This window comes from Capsicum annuum, chromosome 5 (genome assembly GCF_002878395.1).
Source record: "Capsicum annuum cultivar UCD-10X-F1 chromosome 5, UCD10Xv1.1, whole genome shotgun sequence".
Taxonomy (NCBI): domain Eukaryota; kingdom Viridiplantae; phylum Streptophyta; class Magnoliopsida; order Solanales; family Solanaceae; genus Capsicum; species Capsicum annuum.
In genome coordinates, this window is record NC_061115.1 from 218,443,159 (window position 1) to 218,456,373 (window position 13,215).

At 38.0% G+C, this 13,215-nt stretch overlaps 1 non-coding gene and 2 pseudogenes across 1 annotated transcript; all 3 read left to right on the forward strand.

Annotated features, from left to right (window-relative positions):
* Window positions 1-1,882: 1,882 nt before the first annotated feature.
* On the forward strand, window positions 1,883-2,049 carry LOC124899179. The gene has a single exon (XR_007056303.1). It is a non-coding gene; the product is annotated as a U1 spliceosomal RNA (small nuclear RNA).
* Window positions 2,050-2,864: 815 nt separating this feature from the next.
* On the forward strand, window positions 2,865-3,009 carry LOC124899169 (annotated as a pseudogene).
* Window positions 3,010-3,811: 802 nt separating this feature from the next.
* On the forward strand, window positions 3,812-5,801 carry LOC107872180 (annotated as a pseudogene).
* Window positions 5,802-13,215: the final 7,414 nt, after the last annotated feature.

Genomic DNA, 13,215 nt, shown 5'->3' on the forward strand with positions numbered 1-13,215 from the left:
AAGAGTTGCATGATTTCAAAACATCGGGTCCATATGCGGACCGACGTGTCCGCACATGACGAGATGTGGCCACATGTCACATTGCACTCGAAACAGAAAGTTGAGATGGACATGTGTTGGCATCTGCGGCCGCAGATGGCCAAGTGCGCCGCAAGTCTTGTTTTCGTTACTCAAACAGTGAATTGAAGGATCATCCTCATTAACACTTAAGTTTCAAATGAATTTTGTCCAAAAAACTAGTCTCTTGGTCATTTTTCGAAGCTGAAGTTGAAACCGAGTGACGACGATGACGGCTAGAGGCTTGTCTTTTTCTTATCTCACTAACAACATGGAGGAATGCTTTTAAGTACAAGGATGTTCCTTTTATAAAGTGAAGACACGTTTCACTTTCCCTCCATTTTCCATTCACATTTCACTAGAACCCAACAATTGCTAATTTACAATGAGGGGGAAGGATTAGTAATAAATATGATACTTGAGGCATTTAAAAGTCTTCTTTCTTCATTTATTCATTTTGCACAATGATCTATGAATGTATGGTTAGCCATCTTAAAATTCAATGCTGACATATCTTTGTCTATTAAAAATGCAATCTCCGGTATATTTACTCCATATTCCCACATCGTCAAGTAAATAAGACAAAAGACAAGAAAGGAGATGCTATAAAAAAGGGCCAAGGACTCGTCCATCCATTGCGAGCACCAATACTGTTGTAACTGTTAGGATTGATTACCTTCACACACACTAGATCTAGCAAAAGAGATGAAGAAAAGAGAGAGATTTCTTGAGGAGAGAGAATGAAGAGAGAGAAATATTTTGTGGTAACACCTCGTCGGTAAACTCCACGGCGGACAAACTATTTATATTAATGATTTAGGGTATGTACAGTTACACAGAAAAATGAGAATAAGTGCTACAGTGCCTAAAATGTGGGTCGGGGCTCGACACCTAACAGTAACTGCAGATTGGATATGTGGGAATAAGATTAAGGATCAAGATGTCGAGTAGCTCGACCTTGAGTTTAGTCTTTAGGTTATTGAGGGATGTCGAGTAGCTCGACCTTGAGTTTAGTCTTTAGGTTATTGAGGGATCAATAACTTAAAATCTAAGCTCTAAGTCGACAAGTTTAGTCTTTAGGTTATTGAGGGATGTCGAGTAGCTCGACCTTGAATTTAGTCTTTAGGTTATTGAGAGCTCATAACTTAAAATCTAAGCTCTAAGTCGAGTCGAGCTCCCCGGCCTCTTGATCGTCATTCTTCTCCCCGCACATTCAATCTTCAATCACAATAACATTATTGGTACTCTCAATGGAATGGGTTGATTCTATAGGCCTAGCGGCCAATCAACCGTGTCCGTTGGCCACTATCCAATCCAAAATAGTATAACTTTTGAGTGCCTCATTAACAAGCTTCTAATTTGAAAATTTATACTAGAAGAGCTTGTTGAATTCAGAGGATACATTGACACGCCTCAAGCTCTTATATGATGCTGTTTTAATGAGTTTGAGTCAGATATAGCATGTTTGCTAGGGCCGGTTCAAATGAATCCAAAAATTTTCGACACGAGGTGTATATCTGCATAACTATTTCTAAAATTGCGACAAAGAGTAAACTTTGAATATGCAATTCCAAAAGGATGCAATAGATTTAATGATAGGATTCTAAGAGTTGAAATTAGCAAATTTAAATTCTAAATTGGCCTCTGTATGTTAAACTAGGCACGCATTGCTTCTTTTGGACATTGAGGATGTCAATTACTCTTTTAATAGACTAGCATCGTGTCCTTGGCAAATCATACCATAATCCCACATCGTCAAGTGAATAAGACAGAAGAGTCGCGAGGAAACGGTATAAAAAAGGGCCGAGGTCAATTACAAAGAAACATACTTACCTAGACGGGGGAAGTGAGTGATCAACAAGGCCATTGGCCTAGGTTGGTGACCTTCATTGCACGTCGGAGGGGCGCTCTCCTAACTTCCTTTTATTTTGTTTACAGAAGAATTAAAGAACAGAACGGTTTGCTTTTATGAATTTCTGCATAGGTGCAAACCGTTCCATTTATTTAGTTCTTTTTTAACAAAAAAAAAACTATTGTAAGCTAAATTAGGTTTTCTTTTCATTCATCAAAATTATCAGACCAAACATTCCAGCGCAAAAAAGATGTTAAATCCTAATGCAAACTTGGAAAGCTAATCATTTTATTTCTTTATATTACATGGTAGCGACATTGATTGGCACGGCCTTACTTGTATAAGGTCCGTACCACTGTATCCTCGAGCTCTAAGGAGACCGGAAACCAAGTTTGGTGGATGAACCATGGCCATGGGACCAGAGCCTCCATTGCCTGTCAGGGGTCATGGAGCCGTAGAGGATCATTCTCGACTACCCTTCATTTCTTTCGCACATATCACCTGACTATAACTAAGCGAACATTGGAGCATATAACATTTTTCACTTAGTCAGAAGCTCATATACATTGGAGTAATCATGGAACAGGTTACACTATTTTATGTCTCTCGTATCAGGATGCATGTCTCCTAATAATAACTTGAAATGTGACAATTCAAAATGGCCATCATTCATTAACTACATTATCTCATATGTTGTTTCTCTATTGTTGTTAATGTTGCTACACTCAATTAAGCCAAGAAGCAGGACCCAATGAACAGCTTTTCAATATTTTGTTATTCATTTCTTCTTTTATTTGAGAAATAGAAAGATTCATAATGAAGACACAGGTTTGGATATGAGCTTTCCGATTGACAATGATATGAAGGTCAAAGGACTAATAGTCCTGCCTCGTCTAGTGAAGAAGATAGAATAGTAGTATGGAGATACCATATAAATGGGCCACAGACATCAGATAAACTTACCTGGATGGAGTCAATGGGAGATCAAGAATGCTCATGGTCTAGGCTGGTGACTTCCATTGCACTCCGGAGGGGTGCCTGCCTAAGGTCGATCCAAGTGGTCGAGTCTACGTCATAATTTATGGCAGAGGGGGCCTCTACCAAATTCAAAGTCCAATTTTTTTTCTAACATCTCATTTATAGGCATATGGATTACTCTAACACCTACGTTCTTAAAAGTTCATGTCAATGCCAGTTACAAATCACCTTGTTCGTTCTACTCATGAAGTTTATGCAGATAATTGCTAGAAAGTTCCAGAATATCTAACGTAAAAATATTAAAAAAAAAAGAAAGAAACATAATCAAATAGGGAACCATTTCCTTCCCCCCGGATGATAGAGTCGAAGACGCTCCTTCTCAGCCCAGTTTGTCGTGCTTGAGATGGTCTGTCTGACAAACTCCTTAATTCTTTTTCACTTTTGCTTGTACTATTTGTTCTTATATGTTTTTCTAGGAAATGTTGTTCTTCTAATGTCATTTTCTGAATTGTTGTCTATTTAATATGAGAATTTTACTAGCTTGTTTAAAGGCACGTGGTCTTGTTATTCTCAACATGGTCGTACGTATCTACTACTATTTCATAATTCAACAGGCTGTTCATCTAATAAAGTTTGAATTTCGACTGTTAGATTGCACACATGTAATGATTTTACTTGATAGAATGAGGTGGCGGTCGTTATAACAGTTAGTGTATACTCAGAACCATACGCCTTTTGCAACGAGTCTTATCAAAACATTGCTTCCAACTCTGATCAAAACGTTTTACTTAAGCTATTAATGCATGATTATCTGTCTAATTCAATGCGGAGATATCCTTTCTCCAATATATTTACTCCTTAGTTTAGTGGATGTGAACTCTGTAGTTTGGCTGTTAGACATCACCTCTAGTTTTGATTGTTGGAATGTCGGGAAAGGAAGATGCCTTTGCTAGTGGAGCTAATGGCTCTCAGGAGCCATGCCAACTTGCCAATAGTGGGAGAATGTACTGTTGGTCAGCATCTTGGTTGTCTTCGAGAACTTCACTGCCTCCGCTTAATCCAGATATCGGAAAAGATGGGTTGCATCCAAATGGAGGTAACAGTTCTCATGGTCGGAGGCCTTTAGCCCCTAGGTCGACACAGAGTTTTAAGGCTAGGCTGCGTCTTCCACCGTTGCAGCCATTGGCAATTGCTCGTAGAAGTCAAGGTCAGTGACCACTTCCTTCTACCCCCAGTGGTAGGGATATGAATAGCAACAGCGGAAGGCTTAAGCTGGATCCGTCGAACATACATAAAGATCTAGAGATTAACGGGGGGCTTGTGAGAAGAGAAAAGATTGCTTTCTTCGATAAAGAGTGTTCAAAGGTGTCTGAACATGTCTTTCTTGGTGGGGATGCAGTTGCAAAAGATTAGGATATACTAAAGCAAAATGGGATTACTCATGTTCTTAACTGTGTCGGGTTTGTTTGCCCCGAGTATTTCAAGTCTGATTTCATATACCAGACTTTATGGTTATGGGATAGCCTGTCAGAAGATATTACTAGCATTCTCTATGATGTTTTTGACTACTTTGAAGATGTCAGGGAGCAACATGGAAGGGTTTTTGCTCATTGCTACCAAGGGGTCTCTCGGTCAACCTCGTTGGTTATCGGTTATCTTATGTGGAGAGAAGGTCAAAGTTTTGATGATGCATTTGAGTATGTAAAGGCAGCAAGGGGTATCGCGGATCCAAATATTGGTTTTGCTTCTCAGTTGTTACAATGCCAAAAAAGGGTTCATGCTTTGCCTTTGAGCCCAGATTCATTATTAAGGATGTATAGAGTCGCACGTCATTCACCATACGATCCTTTGCATCTCACTCCGAAAATGTTAATTGATCCTTCTCCGTTAGCATTATATTCCATAGGTGCATTTATTATACATATACCCTCATCAATATATGTTTGGATTGGTAAAAGAAGTGACGCAATCATGGAAAGAGATGCCAGAGGGGCTGTTTGCCAGATTGTTCGTTATGAGAAAGTGCAGGGACCGATCATAACTGTTATGGAAGGCGAGGAACCTTTGTACTTCTGGGACGCGTTCTCGAATTTCCTGCCATTGATAGACAAATTAAAGAACGAAGAGGATGCTGTTGAGTAGTCAAGTAAGGTCTGTGTAGGAGAAAGAAAGGTGGATATGTACAATATAGACTTTGAGATTTTCCAAATAGCTACTTTGGGCGGCTTTGTGCCTCCGTTTGCATCATGTGAGAGTGAATATGAAACCCACCTCCCCGTTAGATAAAGTTCGTGGAGCATGCTAAGGGGAAAGTTTGTTTCGGTGAATATGAAGGATTTTGTCTTTTCGACAGAGTCAGTTAACCCATCTGATAAAGAAGCTGCTGTTTTTGGTGGCTTTCATGAGTCATTGGCGAAAAAACAATGCAATGAAAGGAGCTCGGCTGTGTTAAACAGTGTTGTGCATATGGGTGGAGCATTTTGTAACCTAGTGAAACCTGTTGTCTATTGTTGGCCCAGCTTAGAGAAACTTACTACTTGTAGCATTGATGATTTGGATTCTAAAGGTGTATATATTTTCGTTATTCCAACTTCAGGTTTTGGAAAAGATGCAGGTAGAGCTTTGTATGTTTGGGTAGGAAGGTCTTTTAGTTGTGATATTAGCAAGGTTCGGCAAGTAGACTGCAAAGGACTTGGTGATCCAGGGGAGATTGATTGGAAACAGGCTGCTTCAGATGTTCTTCATCAAATGGTTCTGCCAATCGACACTAAAATTAAGGTATGCCACTATTTCATTTTCTTGTTGCTTTCTTGATCTAAGTTCTAGAGCCACTACTACCCTATATAGTTTTCGTCTGTGCTTTTTTTTAGCTGCTTATAGTTTTTGATATATGGGCTCTTTGTTTCAGCTGTAACATTCACAAAAAAAAAACAAGTGTGTAGTATGTGGCTAGAATGTAACACCCCGCATTTCGGGCTAGAATAAAAACCATGACTCTGACGCGTTGATAATCCCAGAGCCTTAAATCCTATGACAATTTGGCATGTTAATCAATTGTGTAGTATGTGAATCCCTTTGAGCATGAATTTAGACCATAGAAGTCCTTCAACTCAAGGACGAGTTGAAACTATTTCGATCGATTAAGTTTTAGTGGACGTTGTAATTTCTGTCAGCTTCCATAGACAATAACTCTCTGTATATGTCGAATTGGAGAGCCTACTATGTGTCAAATGATAGGTCTTCGAGTTAACTTTCCAACGATACAAATATTGCTAAAATCCGGCACCCTAGCAAGAAGTTATGGCCTTTTAAAGTAGTATGCATCGCCTAACCAATCGCACATGGCCACTGGAAAGCATATGCGATAGCATATGCGGCGCCTATGTAAATATAGGCGATATCATATGCGGCGCCTATGTAAATATATGTGATTTCATATGCGGTGCCTATGTAAATATATGCGATATCATATGCGGCACATATCTAATGGTTTCAAGTGACTTAAACACTCCATTTTTGGGGTAAAATGGTCCTTTTTCCACCCTTATTCAGCCATAAACACGAAATTCAGTCCCCAATTCTCCAAAATACATCCACCATATGTTGATGAAGTTTTTGCATGATTTTGACTTGAGTTTCGAAACACGAAGTCTTCTATATCAGTTGCATGTTTTTGGTGGTCTAAATTATGCTTTAAATGAAAGATTTAACTTAATGTATTATGGCTCAGAAATCATGACTTGCAAGTCCTGGTATGACGATACCAATTCAGACCAATGCCATATCACTCAAACTAATAGACATTTCAGACTATCATGATTTTAGAAATTCAGAAAGTTTCATGTACAGAAAAGGTTAAAATGGGCATACAGTGATGTTAGGTGATTCCTGAAGAGGGCTTGAATTCAAGCAACTCATTGCCTAAAACCGTGGTTTTCCAATCTAGATATATTATTATACGCTGACTTAAGTGTCGTGTGGCGTATCAGATTCAGGAACTCCAACCCTTGCGGCATACTCGGGTTGGAGGCTTCCCCGCCGAGTCAATGGCGGATTCCATATCGCCCGTGGAATATCAGACTTGTAGGGGATACCACCAAACTCAGAAGTAATACACAGATCAGAGTTTGAGATTTACAGACAGGTTACATGTTTTCAGAAGGTGCCCATGTGTTTTTCAAAGACTATTTTATGCATAGTGTTTGATGAATATTTTCTCTCACGTATTATATATATATATATATGTATATATATATGTTCAATTACTCTATTTTGGATTGCTTCGCGTGCCAGTACAATTATGCTGACCCCTCCTTCCTCCCAGATACTGAGGCGCAGTCTAGAGGTCCAGATCCTCAGTAGAGTCTACAGACAGTGTTGTCTCAGAGGTCAGTTAGTGAGCCTTCTTTGCTTCGGAAGGCCTAGTCTTTTAGGTATTTATTTCAGTATGGCTTTTGGTCTGCTGAGGGCCTTGTCCCAGTTATTCAGATAGTATTTCAGTAGAGATTTCGTAGACTATTGCAGATGTTTATTAAATATTGTTGGGCATGTTTTCAGGCCTTTAACTATTTTAAATTGTTGACTATGTTTCCGTATTATTGTGTCTATTCCGTATTATGTAGATCATATGAATTATGTGAATGATTACCATATAGACAAAAGGCATTCCGGGCCTTCGGGTTTGGGAATGCTTGTCACGGCCAGGGCCCCTCGTGACAAACTTGGTATCAGAGCACAGTTCATGATCCCAGGGTGTCTGCGAAATCGCGTCGGATAGAGTCTTATTTATGGGTATGTAGCGCGCCACACTTATAAGTAGGAGGCTACAAGGCGTTTAGGAATGTCTCTCTTTCTTTATGTTCTAGTTCGTGCTATAGAGTCAGAATGTTCCTCCTTCATACTCTAATTCGTGCTATGGTGTCACCCATACGAAAAGAAAAGTTATCCTAATTTCTTCCTCACTCTGGTGTTCCAGATATTCTCTGATTATCTAGCAAAAATTTCAGAAGTCCCACAAAGGACGGGAGATGAGTTCCCTAGTGTAAAATTGTGTCCTCGTTCTTATGAGGCGTTCAGTTATGACAAGAGTAAGATGTGTATTCTTGATTCATTGAATATTGTGTATCAAGCTTCGATCTCTCATAATCTTGATATCATTGTGTTGTTGAAAACAAAAGTCAAGTGAAGCCGTGTGAGGCCTATTTCGATTCGCTAACATAGTTGCCTTGTCATTTATCTTATTCTTATTCAAAACACAAAAATCAAAGTCTAGTGAAGCCGTGTGAGGCCTATTTTGATTCACTAGCAACTTGTTGTTCATCTTGTTGTTCTTATGTTTGTTGGAACTGTATTTCCACCCGAGTAGTAGTATAAGTTAGAGTGTCGGTGTCATGGCCTATTGGTAGTTAAATTAGACCAAGAAGTTTGTGATATGAAGTCACAAAGTTAGAGGTCAGAGTGAGGATGACTTTTGTGATTAAATATTTATAGTTGAATAATCGTGGATTGAGAATGATTTACCTTTCTGTGGTGGTAGACTAATGTGGTGGTACCATTTATGGATTGTATGGTAGTCCATGGAGGAAGTGTTGACTCAGAATCTTATTTGTTTTCTTCCTTTCAAAATAGAGAAAGAGCCAAGGGTAGATAATTAAGGTGGTTATAAAAACACCTTATAGGCTATGAATGAAAATGGCTAGATTAGCCAGTAGGTTGTAAGTATAGACTCATTGTCATATGGGGTATCTGAAGGTAGTCTAAATGCCCATTGGGGTAAGTAAGTGTGATGTGAGAAAGCCGAATAAGTAGATAAGATTGAATGGTTATAATATAAGCTTAAGGTTGATCATGTCTATTATGTGACCTTACCCCTTAACCTTCTTCTCATTGGTAGTCGTAAACTAATACTACTTGTGAGAAAGTATGTAGTATATTTTAAAAGTATTTGGGTAGAATATCCCAATTTGAAGGATTCGTATATTTATATTATGTTGCACTCTTCATTGGTTGTAAATGATTAATGCTAGACTATAGGCTTGAATTTAAATGGTGTGGTGGTGAATAGTGGCAAGAGTTTGATGATACATGTTTAGTGGGATTAGATTTTTAAGCTTGATGTGTTGAAATAGTACGTGCTAATGGATTATGACAAGGAAAACCATAAGGTCGTGATCGATTATTATGGTTATGAAGTTCTAGTGTACTAGTGTTTCTTGATGTTTATTTCATAGTTTCTAAGTGAGGATTGTGTGTAAGGCTGGTTGTAAATCATGTTTAGCACTAGACATTAAGTTTGAAACAATTGATGGCCATGGAGGTGGATGTGATGATTCCTTGGTTAATGATACTAGTTATATGAAAGTGATCTATAGGCTTGAACAGTGTATGCAAGTGCCTAAGTTTATTTGATTCGTACTGAAGTATGATGTTGTATATGTGATGTAGAAGTATGCCCAAGGTGGTATGAAGCTATAGTATTTTTCTAAGGCTATTACATGTTGTGTGTGGCTGCTGGTACCGTTGAGTTGCTAGGTGAAAAAATACTAGCTAGATGGTATATGGTGTTCTAAATAGCCAAGTTAAGGACCTTTGATTGATAGCGTTGAGCCTTTTGATATGAACTTGATTCTCATGGTAGAGGAAAATAAGTTTGAAGTTGCTATGTTGGTAGACTACGATAGAAATAGAGTGGCTCATTGAAGACTTGATGATACCCATGTTAGGTGTTATAATCTAAGCTCAAGTCCTTGAAAGTTGTGCTAATAGAAATAAGAGTAGAGGCACTAGAGGGTGTGCACTTCAACTTTGAGGATACTCATGAAGATTCGAAGTTAGTAAGTGTTCGAGTAATAGATTATGACTATTGGGGTTACAGAATGATAGAGTGTGCCTCAGGAGGTGGTATTAGCAGTGGGTGTTACACTCTCATGTGTGGTCTTTTGGGTTAAGTTTTATTAATTTTGTGTATTGTCATATTTCAGAACCCAGAGTGCAGTGAGTGCAGTTAAGTTTAAGGTCTAGTAAGGTACCTTCTAAAACTTAAGATGACATCTTGAAGCTAAGGGGGAGATGACTAAACGAATAACCAAGTAAGACCCTCAGATTCTTGTAGTGATGTCATGATGATGTAGAACATCAAAAAGTAAGGGTGAATCTCAACCCATTCCTATCTCAGTATTTCTCAGTGATCCTAATACCTACTCATGCTTTATGATTTAGTTCCATGATCAGTTCATGTTCATACATATGATAGAGAGTTATGTACTCACGCTTTATAATGTGCTCCGTTTCCATAACTCATGTTTTACGCCAAATGATTGGCGAGATTCAGCTTATAGCCATGAATACCCTAAATTCAGAGCGCTTTGGTGAGTCCCTGTTGTTGTTTTGTTATTCCTCAGGCCTCAGATGAGTGTCAAGATTCATATAGTATCATTCCATGCCTCCAGATCTTATGTTCTAACCTTTTTGTGACTCCTCCTTATGCGATGATAGTGGTGGTGAGTAATTATTCATTGTTGATGGAAGATCATAGTACGCTTGTTTAGATAAGGCCATAAGTATGAAGTAAGATTTGGGGCCAAGTTTTTATTTATGTGATGGTTAGTGGAAATTTGTATGTGTATGTTCTTAGGATAGGCCCTGGGAGTGATATTGATAGTGGTTTAGAGAATATGTGAAGTATGCCTTTATGAGTGTTTGCTTTGAAGTTCATATGTGGTTATAAAGATAGGCTTGAATGACATGTTGAGATTGTTGTAAAGGAACGCTCGCGACTTCATAGTAAGAGTTCAGAGTAGTCATTGAAGTGGTAAGGCATGTTATACTTAGGATGTGATCTTTAAAGGAGATATAGAAGATTGCATCATATGGTTTAGAATAATAGCGTGGTCTGGCATGTTGTATTTTTATGACTTAGAGTTAGGCTTGATCACGGCAAAGGGATTAAGTTATTTCTGACATTAGTAGAAAGATTTGTCAATGCTCATATGAGAATTTTAAGCTAAGTAAATGAATATGATATTTAAGGAGAATAGTATAGTTAAGTGATATTCAAGAAGTGTGCTAAGCTTGAAAGTAAGAAGTTGTAATGCCAAAGGCCTGGTAATTCTATCCTAATTCAGGAGTTATATGCCTATGTTCCAGACTGCAGAGTAGTGTCAATGTGGTGATTCCTCAGTTGGATGTCTTGTGTAATTCATACCCAAGATTCATGGCTCCTTATTACTGCTAGAATTTCTTTAGAGAATTGTGATGAAGAGATACTCTAGTTAAGTATGAGGGTGTAGTATAATTTAGTCTATATGGCCAATAAGTCAGTTTAGCAGTTAGATTCGCATGACCTGTTTTCTCATTTTTGCACTTATTCATGCTACTCGAAATCTCAGACATGCTACAATTCCAAGATAGAGTATACTAGTAGTTACGAGTATAGCCCATTTCATGCGTTATGCATTAAATTCAGATTCCAGATGTTCAGTTATGATTCAATTCGTAGGTGCCCTATGCATCGCCTCAGTTTTCCGAGTATCTTAGTCAATTGAGCATTCATAGAGGGACATAGGATACCAAGGGGGAGATACCTCATTCAGTTGCATGCATAGATTGTTATTAAAAGCTTCACATCAGTTATTATTGCATATTTATCCATACGTTCATATGTTAGATCAGTCAGATATGCATGCATTAGAAATGCATGTTCAATAGAAAAGTTCAGCTTATCAGTATATTCAGTCCTGCATTCATGAGAACAACTCGGTCACAGATCCATGCATCAGATATGCATGATTCATTATGAGAATTCAGCCTATGAGTAGCTTCAGTTGTGTATTCTATGGGATATGTATGTCCAGCATAAGCATTTAAAACATCAGTAGTTCCAATCTTATAGAGAAGTTTCATATCAGTGTATTCTTTCTTAGGGAACATATCATGTCCGCGTTATCCCATACCCTTAAGACTTCGACATTCTATCAATCATTCGGGGATGAATGATCCCAAGAGGAGCTAATGTAACACACCGCATTTCAGACTAGAATTAAAACCATGACTCTAACGCGTTGATAATCCCAGAGCCTTAAATCCTATGCCAATTTGGCATGTTAATAAATTATATAGTATGTGAATCCATCTGAGCATGAATTTACACCATAGAGGTCCTTCAACTCAAGGACGAGTTGAAACTATTTCGATTGATTAAGTTTTAGTGGATGTTGTAATTTGTGTCAGCTTCCATCGACCATAACTCTCTATATATGTCGAATTGGAGAGCCTACTATGTGTCAAATGATAGGTCTTCGAGTTAACTTTCCAACGATACCAATTTGGCTAAAATCCGACACCCGAGCAAGAAGTTATGGCCTTTCAAAGTAGTATGCGTCGCCTAACCAATCGCACATGGCCACTAGAAAGCATATGCGGCGCCTATATAAATATAGGCGATATCATATGCGGAGCCTATGTAAATATAGGCGATATCATATGCGGCACCTATGTAAATATATGTGATATCATATGCGGCACATATCTTATGGTTTCAAGTGACTTAAACACTCCATTTTTGGGGCAAAATGGTCCTTTTCCCACCCTTATTCAGCCATAAACACGAAATTCAGTCCCAATTCTCCAAAATACATCCGCCTTCATCTAAAAATTCTCAAGAACACTTCCAAGGGTTTCAAACTAAAAACCCAAATAAATCAAGATTTAACCGTGGGTTTTCAAAATTGATTAGAGATTCAGAATCCCCAATCCACATTATTTTCCGAAACAGAGGTACGCGGGGTTTTCCTAAATTCTCATGGGCATAGAAAAATTATGTTTTAGAACGGGGTTTTTGAATCTATGTATATATTCATGTATTAAATGTTTTAACATCATTGTTTTGGTCTTTTGACCTTTCCCAAAGTGATTTGAGAATATGAATGTATGAAACCATGTATTTAAGAATGAATTCTTGTTGAGAGCATGATTTTCGGTGAATTCCCTCTTATTATGATTTTTTTTTAGATTTCTCATAGCATATGAATTGTTTTGCAATGCATCCTTGAAAAGCACTATATGAAATGATTGAACTCTTGTTATGATTTAAAGGTGGTTTTAAATCACTAAAGAGGGAATCTAGCATGAATGTTTAATGTTCATAATGCATGTAATTAAAGAGTGCATGGATTTGCTAAAGGCACTAGACCACCATATGTTGATGAAGTTTCTGCATGATTTTGACTTGAGTTTCGAAACACGAAGTCTTCTATATCAGTTGCATGTTTTTGGTGGTCTAACTTATGCTTTAAATGAAAGATTTAACTTAATGTATTATGGCTCAGAAA